The sequence below is a fragment of the Schistocerca serialis genome, chromosome 3 (assembly GCF_023864345.2).
Source record: "Schistocerca serialis cubense isolate TAMUIC-IGC-003099 chromosome 3, iqSchSeri2.2, whole genome shotgun sequence".
NCBI classification, from domain to species: Eukaryota; Metazoa; Arthropoda; class Insecta; order Orthoptera; family Acrididae; genus Schistocerca; species Schistocerca serialis.
In genome coordinates this window covers 423289406-423310478 of record NC_064640.1, presented here as the reverse complement: position 1 = coordinate 423310478, position 21073 = coordinate 423289406, and the positions used below count along the sequence as shown (strand labels likewise).

Sequence of the window (21073 nt, the reverse complement as noted above, 5' to 3'; positions counted from 1 at the left end):
AAACCCGTGATATTATCAGGTGATTGGGCTAATTAATTGATCAATTAATTAATGTGCATAATTAATTTGATATCAAAATTGCACCCACGCTCTCATCACCTCACTAATATTGGTATTTCACAGCTACTAAAGCTAAATAGTGACTGCACAACTCTGCCTTATTCAAAAATATTTATGTTACGACAATTAGCCTTCAAGACTATGAATTCACTGGTGAAAGACAATGTTACTGCATACAAAACGTTTCAGTGGGTGAAATCACAAATTTTTTCTAATGTGCTTTTGGTTATTTATATGAAGAGTCGTTACAACTTGAATGCTCTCCATTACTACATGTTCCCTGCTCACTTTGTATGCACAGACTCAATTTGCTTAAAAGGAATGAACTCATTTCAAAGTATAAGCCCTGCTTTAAGAACTGTGAGTCAAATACGCAATGACAGATTGATGGACCACCATCAATTAAGATGTATTGTGTTAGAAGTATAGGTGAAATGACTAGTAATAAATAATGATGTCTGTTCCATAGTCACAACAGCCAAGTAAGATGTTACAATTTTTTAATAACCTGTAGCTTTACTTCATGGTTTCTATTATGATGAACATACTCACTTCATATTGAAATATGTTGCATTCTTAGTATACACAGAAGATGCCAGAATAATAGAGACACTCCCCGACAGCATTGAATCACTGTGTTCTTTCGAGGATGTGAAATGTAGTAGTAGTACGAGGCTCGGAACTTTACAATTGCCAACTACTTGTTTACATGTTTCAAAGTTTTACTGAGCTTCAAAGTAGTCATCAGCATTGTGTATAACCCATTGCCAGCAATGTGGAAGTCATAGGATAATCTTAGCAGTGCCAGTTGTGTTGTCAGTTCAAGTGGCGCGGTCTATTGCCTGACGAATTTGTAGGAATTCTGAAGTGAATGCCATGAAGTGTTTCCTTCAGTTTAGAAATCGAGTTTAGCTCACGAAGGCTTAAGTCAGGGGAATGCAGTAGGTGGTATACCACTTAGCAGCCCCATCAGTCAAACAAATTAGTAATAGCTTGCACTGTACGTGCTTGAGCATTGTCCTGCAAAATGATAGTCAGGTCCTGCAGAAAGTGTCCTCACTTCTGTCTCTATTCTGTTCATTTTTGGAACACAACCTACGACCAGCTTAGAAACAGAAGTGATGACACTTTCTACAGGGCCTGCCCATCATTTTGCAGGACAATGCTCAAGCACGTACAGTGCAAGCTGTTACTGATTTGTTTGACTGATGGGGCTGGCGAGTGCTATGCCACCTACAGCACTCCCATGACTTAAGCCCTCGTGAGTTAAACTCGATTTCTAAATTGAAGGAAACACTTCATGGCATTTGCTTCAGAACTGCTACAAATTTGTCGGGCAATAGACTGCGCTACACGAACTGTCAACACAAATGGCGCTGCTAAGTATATCCTACGGCTTCCACATCGCTGACAATGGGTTATGCACAGTGCTGGTGACTGCTTTGAAGGTCAGTAAAACTTTGAAACACGTATCTGTTTTGTACGAGCAGTAAATAAATAGTTGCTACTATTAAAGTTCCAACCTTTGTAGTAGTAGCTTTATTCATCCGTAGATCTCTTTTTACAAGGATATAGGACATGTCAAAGTATTTACAAATTTAGACCAATTTAAAGTAAGCTAAATGTGGAGGAGAAGAAAAGGTTGTCGCAAAATTCGCCAGTATCCCCTATAAACATATGATGATGTCACTTTGACTATTCAACCATCATATACATCAAGGAGAAGGAGAAGATGGCATGGATGCACCGAATCTTATGTTCGCTGCTATTCAAGACCCAGAATTCTACAGGTTTCCTGCTCTCCATCAACTCAGGAAGATGTGTGAAAATTGTGTTGCTGTGTCTGCTTATGAAAATATAAAATTACTTTTAGCTGGATGACAAATAAATGAATTTTTACCTTGCAATCTGTGTATGACTTTTCTTCAACCTGTTCCCACTTTGGTTGGTTTTCTTCAAGTACTGGCAATATAATTTTAGACATATTTGCTATATGTCTTTGAAAGTGGACATGGTCATGTGCCTCCTGCTCCCATAAGCGAATTCGTGCTGCACAATAGGAGTAATCCCATGCAGCCTTTCTGTATATTTTATTATCTTCCGTAATGAACTTCACCTTCATTTTCAAAACCAATGTCATTTGTGTCCTGAACATCATTTATATACACAAAGCAATAGGGGAAGGGTGTTTTTTGTAAATAATAACCACAAAGACATTCATTTATTCAATTAATACAGATGCAATTTTATTTTTGAGATAAAGTTCCGTTCTTGAGATACAATTTAGTTCTTGAGGTACAGATCAGTTCTTAAGGTACAGTTCAGTTCATGACATACAATTCGGCTCTGATATTTCAATTCATAGATGCTTTTAACATATATGCTATTACTAAAGCAAGGAAAAAATGATCCTCTCAACAGTAAAACTGACTGAGAATATTTTTACATTTTTTCCAGTAGCATTAAATGGGAATATTTTACAATTGTTTTATAAATCCTCGCTAAAAACTAATGCAGAGATACTTTTTTACTACAGTATAATTTCATACTCCCAACAGCATACGCTTTACAATAATTCTGATGGACTGTGAGCTATATACACTTAAAAACTAATTAGTCTTTGACAGCTAGTGCCATGTGAAACTTTAAAAACTATCTTATTTACATGGCACACATTGTACATTGATATGTAATAGAGGGAAACATTCCACGCGGGAAAAATATATTTAGAAACAAAGATGATGTGACTTACCATACGAAAGTGCTGGCAGGTCGATAGAAACACAAACAGACACATACATACACACAGAATTCAAGCTTTCGCAACAAACTGTTGCCTCATCAGGAAAGAGGGAAGGAGAGGGAAAGACGAAAGGAAGTGGGTTTTAAGGGAGAGGGTAAGGCGTCATTCCAATCCCGGGAGCAGAAAGACTTACCTTAGGGGGAAAAAAGGACGGGTATACACTCGCACACACATACATATCCATCCACACATATACAGACACAAGCAGACATATTTAAAGACATAGTACACCCATGCTGTCTATGAATAAATAATTATTTAGATGATATATATTTGCTTATGCTTTTATACATTTCTCAATACATTTTACTTTTTTAACTTTTCTCACAGCACACACACACACACACACACACACACACACACACACACACACACACAAACTCTCTCTCTCTCTCTCTCTCTCTCTCTCTCTCACACACACACACACACACACACACAATGCGGTGACAGGCCGATTTTAGACTGCAGCACAGTGTACACCTCATGTCGTCTCGACTGAATACTAGTTTTCCATACCATATGCAGTGGCTGCGGTGAAGCACTGTGAACACCATTGTCAGGCACTGCAAATAGTCTTTGATAGAGAGATCTCAATATCATATGGTTCACACCATTAGCCTGTCTCTGGGTGTCGCCTTCCAACCTGCGATAAACATACATTTTTGATTACAGACCCACAAACACAATCAGCAGTGCATTCACCTCATCTTTCATAAGGTCGATAAGCTTCTTGTTCTGTGAATATACCAACAGGGTTATTGGCCATGTAAGATGACATGTGGAATTCATTACCATGGTACCTCATTAATTCATATGGATTGCAGTTCATCGCCCAATATATGATGCTGTCTGTATCCATATGATGTAACTTAGGATCAGTGGAATGAGGTATCACAAACTCATAATGAAAGCAGTATGTGTGGAATTTGGACAGGTTTAGTATGCACATCTCCACACAGATAGGTCTCGTGAAAACTACTGCTACCTTTGCCATCCCCACAGCAACAAGTTCTTAATGAATGTTGTGACACGTTTAAAATTTTGTCTGACAATGCATTCTATCACTCCCCAAAGCCCATCCCATTTGGTGTTGATCAAAATTTCACGATATTCCCTCAAATTCACCATTGTTTTGCAGAAAATTTATTTATTCATTAATTTTAAAAACTCATTCTCAAAGTCACTCATTGTGGAAGCTCTCTGCCTCAGATTCAAGTCAATATACTCCTTCATCCAGAGGGACTGCTTGAAGGAGATAGCCCATGTGATTCTAACCAGCTTCATCTTGAATCTGAGATACTGTTGGAGAATACAGAATGAATCATATATCTCCACTTATTCCCCAGCATTGTTATCGGTTATTTTGGGGTGAAGCCTCCTCACCAGAGAAGTTGCTCTGGACACAGTGGCAAATCATGCATATTAATATGGTATTTGAGTTCTGTCTTCACCACATACCCCACATCAGAATCAACCAACATAACCCCCTTGATTTTTCCACCTAATTCCCTTGATTCATCTTCGGGCACCTGTCAAAACTCCTCAATCAGCAGTGATCGTTGCATGGCATGCCCATATGTTATTTACATTCAGATACATGACGTAACTCAAATCAAGGGATGCCCTGAACCTGTCACCCATCTGTGAGATATTTGCCTTGGTGTGCCTATGGACACATTGGCCAAGTCCACCATACATCTCTCGCTCAAAGAAAATAAGCATGTCGGTATCGGTCAGTAGTTCAATGCTGCACTTCATTTTCTTGAGCATAGCATCCCAGGATAACCCAGGTGCCATGCAATAAAATACAGGATCCAGAGAATATGTGGCTATGCATAGACTCTGGAATTTCTCGGAAACATCCAAAAGCAATCCCACGTGTGTGTTCTCGTGAAGTCATGCGTACTCTCCTAAAGATATGATCCTGAATTCCTGCCAGACATTCTCAGCATGCTCATACTCTACATCTGACATGGCATCACCTGTGAGGTTACTGCAGAATGCAGTTACTTCAGATAGCCTGGTTTCATTGAGTTTTACCGTAGTATCCAGATATTCATACAGGAAACTCCATTTCCTAGTCACAAGTTGAAACTTTTCCTCATGGGGAAATGCAGTTCGAGTGATGTGTATACCCTCCTGAGGTAGAGTTTCAACGAGTTTCTGGAGTGGCCCCTGGATAAAACGTAGCAAGTCAAGGAAGCGGAGTGTAATTCTTGGCATCATTCGTTTGGAGAATGAAGCATATTACTCGACATTGTCAGCCAGGACACTGACATAATTTTTCTCCCACCCGAAATAAGCCAAGTGCTCAATAAGAAAGTGAGTCATACCAGCTTAAATTATGGAGGAAAACGGGTATGTGCCTTGCTAACTGGTACTTCAAATTGCATGTATTGTGAGCTGGCCACAGAACTTACCCTAATGACAGTGGTACCTATGAGGAGTTTCAGCTTTTTTATCTAACAGCAGCCCACTGATACGACAGTCAACCAGGTTATGGTACAAACCTTCACTCTCCTTTGCTTTGGTCATGGGAAGGTTGTTGCTGTAAAGCTCATCAACCTTCCATGAAAGTTTTTCGAGCTCATTGAGAAGCCAAACAGCAGAATAATTCCCAAAATAAGATTTGTAATGGTTGAGACTTGAATCATAGTATGATAAAATTTAGTATGCTGCCACATATGGTATGTGTTTTTCTGTGAAGGTAGTATTTGAAGCTGTGCGTCATCTTCACAGCGGGTCACAGGAGCGAGGAGACATTCAAAGTTGGCATACACTACAAATGGGCATCACTCCCGATGATGAGCATTTTTAAACTTAATGAATTTGGTTTCCTCAGTAGCCATAATAACAGGTACCTGATCCTTGGAAGCGCAGTCGACTAGATGCTTTGCAAAATACTCGCTTTTGGAAAAAGAAGTCAAACATCTTAAGCAAATATGCTTTACACATGATTGGTTGACAATTGGCAGGAAAGGAGATGGGACATGTCTTTGATCCAAACGTAATGATAATTGCCTTTCTCCTTATATTTCTCATCGGAGAATAAGAACATATTTACATGAATCTTACACTCATCAGCAAATTTTGAGAAATGGAGGGGGCCGACAACTATACGCTTGTTCTGCTCATCTGACTAGCATTTCTCCAGGCCATAGACATGAACCAATACTCCAATATTCTGAGCCTCAAATTTAGGTATATCCTGGATCTTAATGGGAAATATTCGATACAATCAAAGCTATAACACTTACGAACATCAATACCTTTGCCATATCAAGATGAGCACTGCGAATCTTTTGGGTAATTTCTCTCACAAGCCAGAATGGACCATGCAAAATTAGCCAGATCGGTTTTATTTTGGACATTAATGCATGCCTTCTTATCAGCTATATCCTTAGGGAGCTTCATATAGCTAGACCCTCCTTTTACTGGATCATAGATGTGTGTATGTATGTCAAGGTGTAGTATTTGGCTGAGCACTGTAGCTGACACTGTAACTTCCATATTGGAAAACCAGGCCAGTATAGCTCTCAAGGTGGATTCACGAAACCACTCGGTGATTGATGTGTTCCATGCTATCACGAGAACGAAGACTTGTGTCTTCAACAGTAGAGGTGGCTCCAGGGGGGGATTAGGGGTTGGGAGGTGGGGTGGGGGTGGTGCGACAGTTCAATGCACACCACTGCACCACATCTAATGATGGGACATCACGGATCATTAACAACCTTGAGGAGTTCTGTTTCCATGAGAGGAAGACACACTCTTAGAAACCCACCAGGGTCGCAACACCCTCCAGCCGGATTCTGAATCCTAGTGAACAAGATCCACTCCTTCACTCCTCAAAGGTGTCTGCAGTCACTGAGTATTCTAACTGCAACACAGTGTAACTGATCTAAAGTCTTTCACTAAAGGAACAGGTGAAGGAGCTGCCGCTAGCCATAGGATCATTGCTATTACTAATACTACTACAACTACATGACGAAGCTGCTTGCAGTGAGGTTTTGTGAGGTATGTGCCCTACCTTGCGAGATCGGTGAGGACAAGAAGGTAGAGAAAAAGGAGATGCTGCGGTATCAGACCAGTGTGAGCATCCTGGCTGCGGCTGTTGCTGCAGCCCTGAACCACTTGCTGGAAGAAAAGTGACCCATGGATGTCAGAGCGGTGCTGGGGCGGCAAGAGTGGGGCAGTGGTGGTGGCGGCCGCAGTTTCCTGCATGGCGATGAGGTCCGTCTTACATGGCGAAGCATGCATCACCCAGCCCCGCTTTGGCAAAACAAGCTCCGCCGTCCTCAGTACCTCCGCTATGGCGTATTGAGGGAATTGTTCCCCTGATGCAACCGCTGTAGAAGAGAGAGATAATAAGGAAAATTAACTACAACATTTCAGACATCGCCAGCTGCTGCTGCTACAAGGAAAGAAATAACACTGACTATTATTATTTGTAAATAGAATGAGTACATTCATATACACTGAAGAGCCAAAGAGACTGGTACATCTGCCTAATATTGCATAGGGCCCCACCGAGCACGCAGAAGTGCAACATAACATGGCACGGACTCGATTAATGTCTGAAGTAGTGCTGGAGAGAACTGACAGCTTGAATCCTGCAGGGCTGTCCATAAATTCGTAAGAGCACGAGGGGATGGAGATCCCTTCTGACAGCATGTTGCAAGGCATCCCTCACATACTCAATAATTTTCATATGTGGTGCCTTTGGTGGCCAGCGGAAGTGTTTAAACTCAGAAAAGTGTTCCTGGAGCCACTCTGTAGCATTTATGGACTTTTGGGGTGTTGCATTGTCCTGCTGGAATTGCCAAAGTCCGTCGGAATGCACAATGGACATGAATGGATGCAGGTGATCAGACAGGATGCTTACGTATGTGTCACCTGTGAGAGTCATATCTAGACATATCAGGGGTCACACATCACTCCAACTGCACATGCCTCACAGCATTAGAAAGACTTCAACAGCCTGAACAGTTCCCTGCTGATATGCAGGGTCCATAGATTCATGAGGTTGACTCATACCCATACACGTCCATCAGCTCAATGCAGTTTGAAACGAGACCTGTCGGACCAGACAAAATGTTTCCAGTCATCAACAGTCCAATGTCAGTGTTGACAGGCCCAGGTAAGGTGTAAAGCTTTGTGTTGCACAGTCATCAAGAGTACATGAGTGGGCCTTCAGCTTCGAAAACCCATATCGATGATGTTTCGTTGAATGGTTCACACTCTGACATTTTGCTGCCTCTGGATCTCGGGGTCCCAAGTTCGATTCTTGACCGGGGTTGGGGATTTTCTCTTCTTGGGGACTGTGTGTTTGTGTTGTCCTCATCATTTCATCATCATCATCGTCATTCGTGACAGTGGCTGGATTGGACTGTGTAAAAATTCGACTGCATAAAAATTGGGACTTTGTGTGGACGCTGATCACCATTCAGTTGAGCACTCCACAAACCAAACATCATCATCAAACGCTGGCACTTGTTGATGGTGCACCATTGAAATCTGCAGCAATTTGTGGAAGGGTTGCACTTCTGTCATGTTGAACGATTCTCTCCAGTTGTTGTTTATCCCATTCTTGCAGGATCTTTTTCCGACCACAGTGATGTCGGAGATTTGATGTTTTACCAGATTTCTGATATCCTCAGTACACTCGTCAAATGATCATATGGAAAAACCCCATTTCATCGTTACCTCGGAGATGCTGTGTCCCATCGCTCATGTGCTGACTATAACATCACGTTCAAACTCACTTAAATCTTGATAACTTGTCATTGTAGCAGCAGTAAACGATCAACAACTGCGCCAGACACATTTATATAGACGTTGCCTTCCACAATGCCGTATTCTGCCTGTTTACATATCTCTGTATTTGAATACGCATGCCTATATTAGTTTCTTTGGCACTTCAGCGTAAATTAACTATTTCAAACTGGCTCCTTGGCATCTCCCTCACATCATCCAACAGCTTCTCGCACCGATGAAGGTCTTTCTCCATCTCCTCCACCCACTGTGTCATTTTGTCCTCGCCTGAGTTGGGGAAAAGTCATCTGTCCATCTCACTTATATCACCTAAAACCACATATTAATTTTTGTTAATATTAAAACATATGCACATGAAAAAAATTACTAGAAAAAAACATATTTTTAAAATATACACTCAAAGGAGATCTGTAATGGCTCCTGCTTATCCTCGACACATACCCCTCTCTGTTCCTCTTCTTCTGCCAGGAAATAGTCTACAACAACAATAAAGAATATGCACCATATTACATATACGACGAATTTTTTGTCAAACAGCAACATATTACGTATACACAGTACTATGAAGAAGAAAAATATATAGGCCCTATACTACTTACAATGCTGTTGCTGCTTCTCAGCATCAAGCTGGTCAATTATCCGTTGGGAAAATACTGAACCAATAAGCCGATATTTACTTGATATTAATACAAAATTCTTAGGGGAAGAAAAAGTTACAGTTACTGACTTTTGTCCCTAAAAATCGTCTACACTAGTAAAGCATATGCAACATATTATGTATATAAGAAAAGTGTTTAGAAAGAAATTATGTATACTACGATGAGGAAGAAAAATTCACCATTACTCTTTAATATCATTCTTGAAAAAATTATCAGGACATGGGAAAAAGAAGTCTAAGGAATCCAAATTGGCATTAGAAAAGATAATAGATTCAATGTGAAGTGTTTAGCTTTTGCAGATGACCTTGCAATCCTCACAAATAATAGAAACGAAGCCACTAACGTCATAGAGAAGTTACACGAAATTGCACAAAGAACTGGCCTGCAAATCTCATATGAGAAAACCCAATACGTAGAAAGAGTGCCACAAGACAAATTGCCTATTGTGACAACCCATGGGAAAATCGTACAATTACCACATTTCAAGTTTCTGTGAGAAATCATCCAGCCATCAGGGATCAACCTAAAGGCCAATGAGGAAAGAGTAAAAAAAACTACAGAAAGCATATAAACTCACGTGGAACTATTATAACAAAAAGTCCATATCCATTAACGCAAAATTGAGGCACTACAACACTGTCGTACTTCCGGAGGCACTGTATGCATCTGAAACAACACAAATAGGTGGGCAAACTAAAATCAAAGAAATAGAGAAACAAGAAAGGAAAATTCTCAGGAAAATTTTTGGCCCGATACAAGAGCAAGGAAACTGGAAGAAGAGACCAACATCAGAATTATATAAATACACAGAGAAGATTACGGATACAACAAGGAAAAGAAGAATGCAGGTCTATGGACATATCCACAGGATGAATGAAAACAGAATTTCAAAGCGAATTCTTAAAGTCTTCAACTCAAGCAGGGGAAAAACAAAATGGATAAAAGAAATTGAAGAGGACCTCAGACAAGCACACATAACAGTAAACGATGCAGAAAATAGAACTGAATTCAGGAACATCATCAAAAAACATAAATTTGACACCACAACACAGAAGAGACCAGGATGCAAATGGACAGCGGAGCGAAAGAAACAACACAGAGAACACATGAAGAAAATTTGGACTCAGAAAAAACATAAACAATCATCATAAAGGAATTCAAGTTCAAACGCTCTCTTTAAATGGGAATAATCGAAAATAATAATAATAATAATAATAATAATCATGCTACGATGTTTCTGCTGCTGTTGTTTTTCAGCACCCAGTTCGTCAATTATCCGCTGGACAAGTGCTGAAACAATAAGAAAGTTACGTTTATCGATTTTGGTCCCTCGAAATCATCTACAACAACTTCAGACACGTTGTCGCAACTGCGAAGATGAAGAAAGAAATATACATTTAAGACGCTATAACCATGGAGGTCTTATTTTTACCTCCATGGCTATAACTGCTGCTACTGCTGGCGCTGATGCATCTCAGCACTTTGTTCATCAGCTATTCGGTGGATATACGCTGAAACAATAAGACGACACGTGTTCAATAGTACGAAATTCTGAGTAAAAAACAAGTTGCAGTTTCTGATTTGAATCTGTACTTAAACAGATTATGCTCCATCCTCCTCTATGGGTCTCTGCCGCTTGCCGTCACTGGCACTACTGCTGCTCGATGCCGCTGAACACTTCATTTTAGGTCAGGACGAATAACCTAACGATTAACGCACACGAGTGAGAACAAGGAAATCGACCTTATGCAACAGCGATGAAGATGAAGGCAGAATGAGACTGGGAAGCCTCAGTCACTCTCATCTAATACTTTCCCCTCTTTGGGTAAGTCTGTGGGGGAGTTTGTAGCCTTACGGCTTTTACTCCACTTTGCACTTGCGTGTGGTTTATTTCTGTGATTTTTGGTTGTCTGCGTGATGTGATGATTGTTCTGTTTGTGTCTGGTACCTGCTGGGGGTTGGCGAGATGATTGATATGATCGGGAAGGGAGAAGGATCAAGAATTGGATATACGGATTTTCTCTTCTACTTAGTCATCGAAGATCATCATTGGGCGTTTGTGCTTGTCGCGGGACATGGCATACCGACCTAGGGACTGGATGAGGACGTTTTCTGACCTGGAAGAGCCTTCATAGAAGGCCCTTGCCAGATCTTGGAAACGCTCTTTTAGGAGTGGGATTTCAGCTGTGGCGTGCAGATCGTCAATAGGGAATCTGAGGGGTAGACGCAGTGCCCTCCTGAAGGTGTGGTTCTGCAGCTTCTGGAGTTTGTCCAGGTGCTCCTTCGCCGCATATACCCAGACGGGGCATGCATACTCCATTACTGGCTGTATCAGGGCCTAGTATACATTCACACCCACAGAGCAGGGAAGGGAACTGGTTGAGATTACGATTGGGTATAGGATGGACATTCTGGCACAGACCTTCCTGTGGACCTCATCTATCTGGGGTTTCCACATAAGGCGAGAGCCAAGGTTATGCCAAGGTACTTGGCGGTTGGCGGTTCTGCACCAGGGGAGTTGGGTTCAGTTTGGGTGAAGGCAGAGGGGGGTGGGGGCGTTGAGTTTCAGTGTCATCTAGAACCCTTTGTAGCCTACGGATGACCAGGTCTTTATTTGCATTTTGTGTGCACCAGGGGAGCAGTTGGTGTGTCCGCAGTGTACAGACTGTACAAAACGGGTCCCAGGACCGATCCCTGTGGCACCCCAGCACGAATATGATTTTTGGTTGAGGTGGCGGTTTATACTTTGACAGAGAAAGTCCTATTCGTGAGATAGATTTTGATCTGCTTAACTATGATTCCAGGAAACCCTTGTGAGTATAGCTTGTAGTGTGGCCCTCTATGCCATACTGAGTCAAAGGTTTTGGCTACGTCTAGTAGCACTGTCCCACACTAGCCTCTGTGGTTGAAGCCCTCTCGCCGTGCAGTGGCGGCATCCTAGCGCGTCTTTTTGTGAATTGCTTGGTTGCTTCCCATAGTGTGTGATCGTCTACTTCGAGAGCTGTGAGGCGGTTTTGCCATTGCTGGTTTTTGTGCTCATTGAAAACGACCTTCAGCTCTCTCTGTAGACGATAGAGCAGCCTGCTGGTGGCCTGATTTCTGGTGATCTTCCACTCTTTTGCCACTCTATTCTTATGTCGAATTTGAGCTAGCAACTGTTCCGGGAGCTGTATTTGTGGGGGTGGCCCGTCCCTTTACGGGGGTGTGGCCTCTTTCGATGCTTGCAAGATGGAACCTGTTAGATCGTGTAGCGCTTGTTCTACTGTTTCAGCAGTAGGTGGCGGAGCGCGAGCGATATCAGAGGCGGTATCGCTCCCAGTCTGAACGTTTGTAAGACGTCTGGTACCGTGGGAGTGCTACCCATTCTCCCACATCGATCTCTAGAATCAGTTGGTTGTGGTCGGAGGACATTCTGTTGACTGTCCTTGCGGTCACAAACCCCGCGATCCTCCAAGTGAGGGCTATGTCTAACACGTCAGGCCTACCTCCATTTTTTGGAAAGTTTGAAGTGGTGGTCACATGCTAGTCGTTGCAGTTTGGCGCCTGCTCTGGAGGTTACTATACCACGAAGAGGACGTGCTACAGACGCGAAATTTAACCGACAGGAAGGAGATGCTGTGATATGCAACTGATTAGCTTTTCAGAGCATTCACACAAGGTTTGCGCCGGTGGCGACACCTACAACGTGCTGACATGAGGAAAGTTTCCAATCGATTTCTCATACACAAACAGTAGTTAACCGCCATTGCCTGGTGAAACGTTGTTGTGATGCCTCGTGTAAGGAGGAGAAATCACGTTTCTGACTTTGATAAAGGTCGGATTGTAGCCTATCGCGATTGCGGTTTATCGTATCGCGACGTTGCTGCTCGCGTTGGTCGAGATCCAATGACTGTTAGCAGAATGTGGACTCGGTGGGTTCAGGAGGGTAATACGTAACGCCGTGCTGGATCCCAACGGACTCGTATCACTAGCAGTCGAGATGACAGGCATCTTATCCGCATGGCTGTAACGGATCGTGCAGCCACGTCTCGATCTGTGAGTCAACAGATGGGGACATTTGCAATACAACAACCATCTGCACGAACTGTTCGACGACGTTTGCAGCAGCATGGACTATCAGCTCGGAGACCATGGCTGTGGTTATCCTTGATGCTGCATCACAGACAGGATCGCCTGCGATGATGTACTCAACGACGAACCTGGGTGCATGAATGGCAAAACGTCATTTTTTTTTTGATGAATCCAGGTTCTTTTTACAGCATCATGATGGTCGCATCCGTCTTTGGCGACATCGCGGTGAACGCACATTGGAAGTGTGTAATCGTCATCGCCATACTGGCGTGATGGTATGGGGTGCCATTGGTTGCATGTCTCGGTCACCTCTTGTTGGCATTGACGGCACTTTGAAGAGTAGACGTTACATTTCAGATATGTTACGACCCGTGACTTCACCCTTCATTCGATCCCTGCGAAACCCTACATTTCAGCAGGATAATGCATGACCGCATGTTACAGGTCCTGTACGGGCCTTTCTGGATACAGAAAACGTTCGACTGCTGCCCTGGCCTGCACATTCTCCAGATCTTTCACTAATTGAAACCGTCTGGTCAATGGTGGCCGAGCAACCGGCTCATCACAATATGCCAGTCACTACTCTTGATGAACTGTGGTATCGTGTTGAAGCTGCATGGGCAGCTGTACCTGTACACGCCATCCAAGCTCTGTTTGACTCAATGCCCAGGTGTATCAAGGCCGTTATTATGGCCAGAGGTGGATGTTCTGGGTACTGATTTCTCAGGATCTATGCAACCAAATTGCGTGAAAATGTAATCACATGTTAGTTCTAGTATAATATATTTGTCCAATGAATACCCGTTTATCATCTGCATTTCTTCTTGGTGTAGCAATTTTAATGGCCAGTAGTGTAAGTATGCCTTCAATTTGCCCTAGAGCAGCTATGTCTCCCTCATCTATTTCGTCTTGTGGGGGTCGGTAGATTGCAACAATAGTTAGTGGTCCGGTGGCAGTGGTTACTTCCCCAGCCACTGCTTCGATTTTATTGGTAGCTGGTAAGAATACCTGGTGGTGGGGGATCCCTCCTTTTTATGTGAATGGCCACTCCTTCGCCTTGGGTTGGCCTGTCCTTACGGTAGCTAACACTGTTGGGGACTGTCGCTTTTATTCCCGGTTTTAGGTGGGTTTCCCCCATCATGCATATGTCGATGGAGAACTCCTTCATGAGTTCTCTGAACTCGACCTCTTGATTAACAATGCTGTCTGCGTTAAAGACAAACATTGTCAGGCCTTGGATGTTCGGTCGTTTATCCATGATGGGGTTTTGAAACTACTGAAGAAGTCGCGAAGGGAAGCGACTGCTGGACTGCTGCCTGAAGGGCAACGAGGATCTGCGTGTTCTACTTCTGGGCCTCCCTGAATTCCTTCATCATTTCTGTGACGAGGGTCATGGTCTGGACCATAATCCCTGACACCTGATCCGAGGGGGTGGACTGAGTGTGAGGTTCCCTAGGGCTTCCTCTGTATTGGTGGACCGGGTTGTTGTAGTTGTGTGTTTCCCGGTGTTGTTCTTGTGGGTTTGGTGTTGTGGTGATAGGGCTACGTTTTCATGGTTCTCGTAGGAGAAACCACTTCTGCGTATGTTGCCCTTGGTGTGTCTGGTCTTGGTTTTACCCAAGCCTTGTCAGTGTGTGTTGATGTGTTTTGTTTCTTTGTGTGACTGGTTTTGGTGGTTGTGTTTAGTTTGCGTGTGTGGCGGCCGGCCTTTGCGCCCTTTGCGTGCTGTGAGTGTCTTTTGTGGACCTCGCAACCTTGGTAACCCGCTGTGTAGTTTTTGTCACACAGCGCGCACCTTATGTGCGGTTTTAATGCGCAGGACCTGGGGTCATGGGCTTCAGCGCACTTGCTGCATCTTATCGTCATGATGCAGTGTGCAGCGATATGGTTTAGGCCTTGGCACCTGAAGCACTGCACCGTCTTGTTTCTGTGGCACAGTGGCTCGGTGGTGACAGGCACAGCCAAGACCATTTTTATCTCCCTTTTGTTTTGAGATATATCAGGAAGTGTGACCTGGAATAGGGGACACTTATTTTCAACTTTGCCCATCTGCTGGACAGCTGTAACGACGTACCCCTATGCAGTCAAGTCTGTTTTGATTGCCTGGGGGGACAGTCCTCTTGGGAGATCACTGATTACAATATTTTTGTTGCGTGTTTTTGTTGTAGGGAAAGTGTAGTGGGGTATGTTTTAGTTTGTGAGAAGTGTTTTGACTGTGTTGTAGTTTTCCAATGTGTGAAGTGTTATTTTTATTTTGTCACCACCAGCAGGTTTTGCCTTAAAACTGTCTCCCCTGATTTCCGATTTTAACAGCTCGAAGAGTTCCTCGTAATTCCGAGGAAACTCTGCGACAATCGGAAGGAGTTGGTGGGTGACTTGTTTCTGTGTTTGTGTTTCTGTCATGTTGTTTTGTGTTGTCTCTGGCTCACCAGCCACCACCTGAAACCTGTTCAGGGTGGGTTCCACTCTCCGGGGCGCAGGAAGCCTCGGCTGGCGAAAGATTTTCTTCGCCAACACGAAACCATCCAAATCCTGCCTAGTTATGTGGTTCCCTTCCAGAGCGATGGCTTCCTGTTTCCCTCCCAGGGCGACTATAGGTGCTGCCGGGGACGCACTCTCCTTAGAGGGTGAGGGAGTGGTTGTGATAGTGGTGGTGGTACGTTTCTTGCCCTTAGGGTGCTTGTCCTTGTGGTCCTCCTTTACACGCCGCTGTTTGGATGAGGTGGACATGTGTGTGTGTGGGGGGGGGGGGGGGGGATTTAAGGTATTTGGATTGGGTGCAGGGTTGGATCGAGGGAGTGGCTTTGCAGAGGATTTCGATCGGCAGATGGGTCGTCTGCTTACTTTTACTCAGGGATGCAATGTAGTCTGGTAGGTTGTTGGTGGCGTTGGCAAGCAGGAACCGACTTAGGACAAGGCGAGGAGGGGCGGGATCGCAAGTACTGACTATGTATGTCGATGTCGGCGTTTTGTGTGTTACAGCATTAGGTGTTTTTCTCGCCATGTCCGGGGCAGAAAAGGGGGCTGCTGCCAAGGGGGTGACAGTTACAGCCATTGTTGTCACTGTTAGGTTACTTGGCTGCATTGCTGGCCCTACTGCGCTGATGGACGCGGAGGGCTGGACGGCGGCGACGGAAACCTTCTCCTTGCTTCCGCGGCCGGCTTCCCGGTCCTGGCTCACAATTTACCTAACCTTATGGGGAGCAGAGACTGGCTCTGTGGCAGCTGGGGCACTCGAAACGGCCGACGACGCGGCCCGCGGCAACAAGACGCGCCTTCTGTCAATGCTTCGACCCCAAGGCACCACTGGAGCTCGACATCCCGCAAAACGAAAAGAAACACGACAATTCTGCTGTCAGGCGTCGCTAAACAAAATATCCTGCTCTCCGTAATCGCTTACTGCAGACCTTTAATAAAAGCAAATCCGAGGGTTCTGCTGATTTGTCACCAGTGCAAGCGGGGTCCTATGGCTGACAGTGCGCGAGTTAGAGGAACAGATGTTCAACCTTTAACTGCCACTCAGCGATTGAGGCTGGAAATGGAGGGGGCAGGGTTTACATACCTTCACTGATTCAGTGTCAGCAACAGGAACTCAGTATTCCGGAACGCTGAGCCAATAGGAGTGCAGTATTCTGAGACAAAAAAAAAGTGTGTGAAATCTTATGGGACTTAACTGCTAAGGTCATCAGTCCCTAAACTTACACACTACTTAACCTAAATTATCCTAAGGAAAAACACACACACCCATGCTCGAGGGAGGACACGAACCTCTGCCGGGACCAGCCGCAGAGTCCATGACTGCAGCGCCTTAGATCACTCGGCGAATCCCTCGTGGCATTCTGAGACACCTTGGTCTGATGCTGCAACTGGGAGTAGCCACTTGAGGTGGTAAATAAATTTAATTACATATACACAGTACTATGGAGATGAAAAAAATGATGGATATATAGTCTGAAACAATACGAAATTCTTAGTGAAAAGAAAAGAAGTAACGTTTTATCGGTTTTTATCCTCAAAATCAACTACATCAACATCATGTTACGTAAATAATAAAATTTTTGAAAGAAAATATGTATATACGACATATACTGCAACAATACGAAAAACTTAGTGAAAAAATAACATTTAAAGTTTTGGTCCCTCAAAATCATCTACAACAACCTTAGACTTGTTAGTCACAACATATGACACATATGATGAAAAATATGTGTATCACTTATGATTGTACTGCTGTTGCTGCTGCAGCTGCTGTCACTGCTGTTGCTGTTCCTGCTGGTGCAACTGCAGCCACTGCTGTTGCTGCTGGTACAGGTGCAACCACTGTTGTTGCTGATGCTGCTCGTATTGCACCTCTGCTACTTTTGCTGCTACTGCTGTTGCTGTTGCTGCAGCTGTTGCCTCTTGGTCTTTTCTTTTACCAGCTGGATATATGTTGAAACAATAAGATATATATTCAGAACGAAATCCTTTGTGAAAAAAAGTTATTGTTATCGATTTTGATCCCTCAAAATCATCTACAGACCAGTTGGCACACCAGTACTACAAAGATGGAATATATACCTATAATGCTGCCGCTGCTGCAGCTGCTGCCACTGCCTCTGCTGTTGCACCTCTGCTATCACACCATCCACGACTCTGTGGATACATGTTCTACATCTACATCTACATACATACTCCGCAAGCCACCTGACGGTGTGTGGCGGAGGGTACCTTGAGAAACCCTATCGGTTCTCCCTTCTATTCCAGTCTCATATTGTTCGTGGAAAGAAAGATCGTCGGTATGCCTCTGTGTGGGCTCTAATCACTCTGATTTTAACATCATGGTCTCTTCGCGAGATATACGTAGGACGGAGCAATATACTGCTTGACTCCTAGGTGAAGGTATGTTCTCGAAACTTCAACAGACGGCCGTAACGAGCTTCTGAGCGTCTCTCTTGCAGAGTCTTCCATTGGAGTTTATCTATCATCTCCGTAATGCTTTCGTGATTACTAAATGATCCTGTAACGAAGCGCGCTGCTCTCCATTGAATCTTCTCTATCTTTTCTATCAACCCTATCTGGTATGGATCCCATACCGGTGAGCAGTACTCAAGCAGTGGGAGAACAAGTGTACTGTAACCTACTTCCTTTGTTTTCAGACTGCATTTCCTTAGGATTCTTCCAATGAATCTCAGTCTGGCATTTGCTTTACCGACGATTAATTTTATATGGTCTTTCCATTTTAAATCACTCCTAATGCATACTCCCAGATAACTTATGGAATTAAATGCTTCCAGTTGCTGACCTGCTATATTGTAGCTAAATGATATGTGATCTTTCTTTCTACGTATTCGCAGCACATTACACTTGCCTATATCGAGATTCAATTGCCATTCCCTGCACCATGCGTCAATTCGTTACAGATCCTCCCGCATTTCAGTAGAATTTTCCATTGTTACAACCTCTCAATACACTTCAGCATCATCCACAAAAAGCCTCAGTGAGCTTCCGATGTTATCCACAAGGTCATTTATGTATATTGTGAATAGCAACGGTCCTGCGACACTCCCCTGCGACACACCTGAAATCACTCTTACTTCAGAAGACTTCTCTCCATTGAGAATGACATGCTGCGTTCTGTTATCTAGGAACTCTTCAATCCAATCAGACAATTAGTCTCATAGTCCATATGCTCTTACTTTGTTCATTAAACGACTGTGGGGAACTGTATGAAACGCCTTGCGGAAGCCAAGAAACACAGAATCTACCTGGGAACCCGTGTCCATGGCCCTCTGAGTCTCGTGGACGAATACCACGAGCTGGGTTTCACACAATCTCTTTTTCGGAACCCACGCTGGTTTCTACAGAGTAGATTTCTAGTCTCCAGGAAAGTCATTACACTCGAACATAATACGTGTACCAAAATTCTACAACTGATCCACGTTAGAGATATAGGTCTATAGTTCTGCACATCTGTTCGATGTCCTTTCTTGAAAACGGGGATGACCTGTGCCATTTTCCAATCTTTTGGAATGCTACGCTTTTCTAGAGATCAACAGTACACCGCTGCAAGAACGGGAGCAAGTTCCTTCGCGTACTCTGTGTAAAATCGAACTGGTATCCCATCAGGTCCAGCGACCTTTCCTCTTTTGGGCGACTTTAATTGTTTTTCTATCCCTCTGTCATCTATTTCGATATCTACCATTTTGCCATCTGTGCAACAACCTAGAGAAGGAACTACAGTGCAGTCTTCCTCTGTGAAACAACTTTGGAAAAAGACATTTAGTATTTCGACCTTTAATCTGTCATCCTCTGTTTCTGTACAATTTTGGTCACAGAGTGTCTGGACATTTTGTTTTGATCCACCTAACACTCTGACGTAAGACCCAAATTTCGTAGGATTTTCTATCATGTCAGTACATAGAACTTTACTTTCGATTTCGTTGAATGCCTATCGCATAGCCCCCCTCACACTACATTTCGCTTCGTGTAATTTTTGTTTTTCTGCAAGGCTTTGGCTATTTTATGTTTGCTGTGGAGTTCCCTTTGCTTCCGTAGCAGTCTTCCAACTCGGTTGTTGTACCATAATGGCTATTTTCCATCTCTTACGATCTTGCTTGGCACATACTCATCTAATGCATATTGTACGATGGTTTTTAACTTCGTCCACTGATCCTCAACGCAATCTGTACTTGAGATGAAACTTTTGTGTTGAGCCGTCAAGTACTCTGAAATCAGCTTTTTGTCACTTTTTCTAAAAAGAAAAATCTTCCTACCTTTTTTTTAATATTTCTATTTACGGATGTAATAACCTATGCTGTAACGCTTTATGATCGCTGATTCCCTGTTCTGCGTTAACTGTTTCAAATACTTCGGATCTGTTTGTCACCAGAAGGTCTAATATGTTATCGCCACGAGTCGGTTCTCTGTTTAACTGCTCAAGGTAGTTTCTAGACAATACACTTAAAAAAAGTTCACTGGAATCTTTGTCCCTGCCACCCATTATAAACGTCTGCGTCTTCCAGCCTAGATCTGGTAAATTAAAATCTCCACCCAAAACTATAACATGGTCGGGAAATCTACTCGAAATATTTTCCAAATTTTCCTCCAGGTGTTCTGCCACAACAGCTGCTGAGCCAGGGGGCCTATAGAGACATCCAATTACCACGTTTGAGCCTGCTTTAACCATGACCTTCACCCAAATTATTTCACATTTCAGATCTCCGTCAATTTGATTCGATACTATTGCACTTTTTATCGCTATAAACACGCCTCCCCCTTCACTCTCCAGCATGTCTCTGCAGTATACATTCCAATCTGAGTTTAGAATTTCATTACTGTTTACATCTGGTTTCAGCCAACTTTCCGTCCCTAGTACTATATGGGCATTGTGACCGTTTATCAATTAGAACATTTCTGGGAGCTTTCTGTAGACGCTCCTGTAGTTTACTATTACTACATTAATATTGTCATTCCCTGTTGCGTTTTGCCCGCTGCTACCTTGTCGCATCTCAGGAGGCGTTTTGTCGGGTCTAGGGGTGGGAATTCTCTAACCCAAAAATAACCACATGTGCATTCCACACATACTCCGCTACCCTTGTAGCCGCTTCCTGCGTGTAGTGCACGCCTGACCTATTCAGGGGGACCATACATTTCTCCACCCAATAGCGGAGGTCGAGAAATTTGCACCCCAGATCTCCGCAGAATCGTCTGAGCCTCTGGTTTAAGC

The 21073-nt window shown here is 43.5% G+C and overlaps 1 long non-coding RNA gene across 1 annotated transcript; it reads right to left on the bottom strand.

Annotated features, from left to right (window-relative positions):
- Positions 1 to 2306: 2306 nt before the first annotated feature.
- LOC126470303 (uncharacterized) lies at positions 2307 to 10466 on the bottom strand. The gene is made up of 5 exons (XR_007586164.1): positions 9235 to 10466; positions 9077 to 9111; positions 8829 to 8944; positions 6891 to 7209; positions 2307 to 3506 (listed from the first exon to the last, which is right to left on the bottom strand). It is a non-coding gene; the product is annotated as an uncharacterized LOC126470303 (long non-coding RNA).
- Between the last annotated feature and the right edge of the window lie 10607 nt (positions 10467 to 21073).